The following is a 5,756-nucleotide window of genomic DNA, read 5'->3' on the forward strand; positions in this document are numbered from 1 at the left end:
AACCTAAGATATAACAAAATCAATTTTTACCAAAAAGGCAAAATTAGTGGTTTCGAAGCCTAAACGATGGAATTTTGCCAAATTTTGGTATGATTCACGAGTTTGTGCGACACAAACTGTGATTTTTGTTCCTTGACCTGTTTTCCATCAAATAGACCCGGTCGAACAATAAAATCCCGTCACCCGCCAAAATACCGAAATACCCTTGCATCGTGCTTCTCCATGTACGCACATGCTAATTAATCTATACGCTCATTATCAGATCCCCGCTAAGCTATCCGCCACTCAACCCTACTCTTGATCTAAAAAAAAATATCAACAATATTTATGAGCTTGACAGCCCAATAAGCACCCACTAAAAATATAAGGATCACTAATGCAAAATCATAATTTATCAAATTGCAACATCAACAAAAACAAATTTATTTCATGTAAACACAGATGTAAAAAACTACGCATATAGATCCCCCAAACAACTATTGCCAAAACAAAATCACAAAATTCATATATTAACCCTCGGTAACTAGAGGCAAAATTTATCAGAAGTCATATTAACACCAGGTGACCCGAGCCCAAAATTATCAAAGGCCATTATTCTTCACCAACGGCAAGTGGTGGGAAATTATAGTTTATAGAACAAAATACGTGTCGACACGGTCAATGTTTAACCCCCAGTGACCAGGTTATTGCATAGTTAATTGGGAACTAGTTTTTATGTCAAAATACTTCATGTTCACAAAATAATAAACTAATCGGTCAAATTACAAGGAATTTACAATAACGTGATCCCATTTTTAGCATATTAAAATAAACCAGTTAATGGAATCCAAACATGAACAGATAATAAAAATAATAATATTTCGATAATCAGAAATTAAATAAAATACCTGAAATTCATAAAATAAATAATATAAATTTAAATAAATTAATTAATCATAAATCAAATAAATATCTGAAATTCAAAAAACAATATTAAATAACCTGGATTTTATGAAATAAATTAAAAATTCAGATTTTAAATATAATATCTGAAATTCAAAGGTTAAATAATTTGAATTTAAATAAATGAATTAAAACTGAGGAATTAAATGATCTAGATTTTTAAATATATAATAAACCTTTTAGATAAATCTAAACCAAAATATCATATCATTAACGTGATATTTAAATTAATTTTAAAATAATTCCAAATATAATAATAAATAAATGATTTAAAATACAAATAAATAAAAACAATACTCTTCTAAAAAATTCCAGATATTCAAAAACTAGAGTGGACATATATAATCAGATTTATATTTGGGATACTTACCTGATATTCGCTAAATTTCCAAAATTCCAAATTCATTCCCACTCAACTCTCCACAAAAGAACATATAGATAAAAAATCAGTTCAGTAATCCTAATTTTACAAGTCAACTAGGATTCTTGGATTTCAAGCATAACATACAAACAGACTATTAGGGAAGAGATACAAAAGTAGTATGAACCTATTCTCATAAAGGATCATGTAATAAATATTTTTGGATAAAATAAGACCTCAATTAAAACACTGCAACTCCTAACCCAAACAACAAAGTGCAACAAGAAGATAATTAATCTGCTAAAACATTACTAATTAACTCCGGAAGGATATTACATATATATACACAACATCCATATATATGCACACAATACACACATATATACACAACACACACACCCATCAAAAAGTGAAATGTTGGGATTGCTAACACCATAAAAAGGAAAACTTTGGCTTGATTAAAAGTCCAATTCTCCACTTGCCATCAAGTCCATACTATCATAATGGCATACATATCTAATAAAACATCACTATGCAACTTAAAGTAATTACAATGGCATTAACTTAGCCTCCCTGAAATTAATGATTAATAAAGAAAAAATGAAACCGAGACTTACACCACAAACTGGCAAATCAGCTAGTTAAGATAGTCAAAATAAATAAATAAATACAACATGACCAGGCCAAAACATGGAGAAGTAATGCTTGCATGTATTCACTACACCATGCATGCAACCCAACCAAGTTTATCTTAACTGTACTAATCATGGCCAAATAAAAAAGGTGGATCATAAAAGCATGACTCAATTTGAGCAGAAATAAGCATATTAAGGAATAAGATGATCAACAAGATAAGAATATGTCTCAAGACTACAAAGCGGCTTACAGGAATCAGTACACCAAAATCAGAAGATCCAACAATAGACTTACCTAGAAACTCCTCACAATCATGGCACTGGATAGAGACCAGTTGACCTCACTACCCACGCTAAGAAGGCTTACTAAAAAAGAGAGAAAAGGATTTCTCAGTTCTTAGTTACCTATAGAATCAAGATCACGAATCAAATAGGGAAGATAGCGGTAATCAAGCACGACCGGTAGGGCTAGCTCAACAAAAGAAAATCAAGTTTGGTGAGTTTGTTGGGATAGGATAAGGGCAAACCTAATCTAAATTAAAACATATATTTAAAAAAATTTAACTAAAACCAATTTTATTTTAAAAACAAACTGCATTAAAAGATCGGGGTCCACATGGTTCATCCCTAGGGAAGTTTGAAAGGAAAACTACCATTAATCTATAATTACCTTAGAAGTAAATCTGTGAGGATCATCCCTGGAGATGCTGTGTGCAGTGTATCCCTCCTGTCTTGGACAGCTTGTACTCTTTAAGAAGCAAAGCATGATGTTACCTTAGGCCACACTTTGTTGATCCATAACTACAAAGAAAAGACATGATAAAAATATTGATCACCAAATATGCAGAAAGGTTTGAACTCTAACATGTTTTAATGCACTAAAAACATTTTTATGATACAACTCATGACAAAAATTCAACATAATAACATCAGCACTTATAATTGCAAATATAATTACAAATCTGAACTTTAATCATATGGAATAAGTAGGTAAAAAAGAAAAGCTTGAAAAACCTAAAGAGGAGCCTTTGGAACTAGAAGTCTGAAATAGAATAAGAAATTTGACTTAGAATTGATAGGAGAAAATAAAGATAAAAGCTGAAGTTTTGTTTTCGAAAACTAGAATGGACAAGAAGAAATCATCATGCGCATGTTAAGCATTTGAAAATAACTCCCAGATGCATTAACTGAAGTTGAGGTCTCATGGGAGAGAACGAAATGCTTACGAACAACAATAAATAGAACCGGCCCCATCAATTTCATAATGATCAGACGACTTAACTGAAAACACATATATACATGGCCTGAAATTGCTTATAAAAATGAAATGAATAAACATGCGATTTTGCATATATCTTCAAAGGTACTATATCTTCAATGATTGGTTATTCATGACCTGCTATATTATATGTCATGTATGACTACTAATTGATATATATTTTTTGTGTATGTTTTGGTGTATGTCCTGGTCTCCTTTATTTATTGGCAATAAAGTATCATTGGTTATTCATGACCTACTATATTGTATGTCCTACCAATTATATTTATATGTTCAATGAATATACATTAATGGTATGTCCTGCTATATTCAATGTCCTGCTATGTCTAGGTAAATTATATATGACTACTAATTGATATATTTTCTTTTGTGTATGTTTTGGTGTCTGTCCTAGTCTCCTTTATTTATTGGCAATAGTATATGCATGATTGGTTATTCATAACACTGCTATATTGCATGTCCTACCAATTATATTTATATGTTCAATGAATATACATTAATGGTATGTCCTACTATATTCTATGTCCTGGTATGTCTGGGTAAATCCTGTATGACTACTTATTGATATATTTGGTGTATATTTTGGTGTCTGTCTTGGTCTCCTTTATTTATTGGCAATGGTGTATGAATTGGGAAAATTATCATAGGGCCTCATACCTGCCATTGAACACTTATTCCCAGAAAGTGAGCATAGGTTTTGTGTGAGGCATATACACACAAATTTTAAAACTTTAAGGGAAAGGGGCTTAAGGATCAATTATGGGCATATGCTAGGTCTAGCTACATTCTAGCTTTTGAGAAGGCAATGGAAAATTTGAAAGTAATGTCTGTGGGTGCATATGAATATATGGAAAAGATAGACCCAAAACATTAGAGTAAGTCTTATTTCCAAACTCAATTAAAATGTGACATGCTATTAAACAATTTATGTGAGTGTTTTAATAGTCAAATATTGGAAGCTAGAACAAAGGGCATAATCACAATGAATGAAATGATTAGAACAAAGCTAATGGTTAGGATTTTAAAAAGAAAAGGTGCAATGGAGAAATGTAAAACCATACACTGCCCTAGGATTCTAAGGAAGTTGGAAAAATTGAAGGAAATGAGTAACATGTATTATTCAACATGGTCTGGAGGGGATGCATATCAAGTTACAGGGCAAGATGGTCAATATGTGGTTGACATTAAAGAAAGAAATTGTACTTATAGAAAATGGAAGCTAGCAGGAATTCCTTGTACTCATGCAATTTCAGCAATTTACTATAATAGGGATAGGCCAGAGAACTACTTGGATGAATATTACAAAGTGACCACTATCCTTAAAACATATAGACATATTCTACACCCAACACAGAGTAGAGCTGTTGGCCTAAAAGTGATCTAACACCCACCCCCCCAATGTCCACTTGAGCCAATAAATAAGAAGAAAAGGCAGAGACCCTTGCTTAGAAGGAGAGAGGCAGATGATCAAAGTGTGGGCTTCGCCAATGACAGAGTATGCAAGAAAGGTATTGCAATTAGATGTAGTATTTGTAGAAAGCCTGGCCATAACAAGAGATTCCATGGTGTGCAGGTGTGTTCAATTTTAATATTCTTATAAATTATTTACTTTTTCCCTATGACTTGAATATATTTGTCATGCTTTCAAGGGGACCAAGGGCCAAATGAACAAACCAGTGGGCATTCAGCTGGTATCAGTGGACAATGAATGATGGCAATGTGAGATTTTTTTCCTAATAAATAAGCTCAGTTCTTTTGCAATTATGGAGATTAATTAATTTTCTGATGCTTACTAGAGTGCAAGCAATGATCCTATGGCAACCATTGACCCCCAGGTTCTTCATGATCATTTTGTTCAAGTTTATCATCAAGTTTTCTTTTGCAAATTTTTTTCATTACATCCTATTGTATGCCATGAAAGTAATTAACTTGCTATGGCCACTATAAGGTGGATCTCCTCAATAGAAACATTGAAACTAGTGACATCCCACAACAGGTTGCAGTAGAAGTTGTATCGCATGTTAGTTTAAATGCTTAACATTTATGCTATTTTATTTATTAGGATTGGATATATTAACAAAACTATATCTGGTCATTCTATGCTCCTATTGGGCAAACAAGTATGAGTGATAGAAGGCCAAAGAGGACTAAATTGCCAACCAGGGGAGGCAAAAGGAATGTAGCTGTGAATGATAGACGGTTTGGTGTTTCATCAAATTCAAATGAAATTGGCAACCAGGGGAGGCAAAAAACTCCATTAACCTCAAGAATTAATGTACCAAGACCTCATGTGAATGTTAAAGATGGGGCTCCTTCAAAGAAGAAAAGAATATGGGTGCCACTTGGTGCTAGAGGGTCTACTGTTTCTGGTGGTACCCAATAAGTATAATGAAGCCTGGGCAAATGTATGTTGCCAATTTATGTGAATTTTATCAACAATGTACTAGTGGAAGAACATTTGGAGTGTTTGAAAACCCTTTTTTTTTTGTTTCTTCAATGTGCAAATTTTGTGATAGTATAGAATTACTGGGTTTGTGTA

The sequence above is a fragment of the Dioscorea cayenensis genome, chromosome 2 (assembly GCF_009730915.1).
Source record: "Dioscorea cayenensis subsp. rotundata cultivar TDr96_F1 chromosome 2, TDr96_F1_v2_PseudoChromosome.rev07_lg8_w22 25.fasta, whole genome shotgun sequence".
Lineage (NCBI taxonomy): Eukaryota > Viridiplantae > Streptophyta > Magnoliopsida > Dioscoreales > Dioscoreaceae > Dioscorea > Dioscorea cayenensis.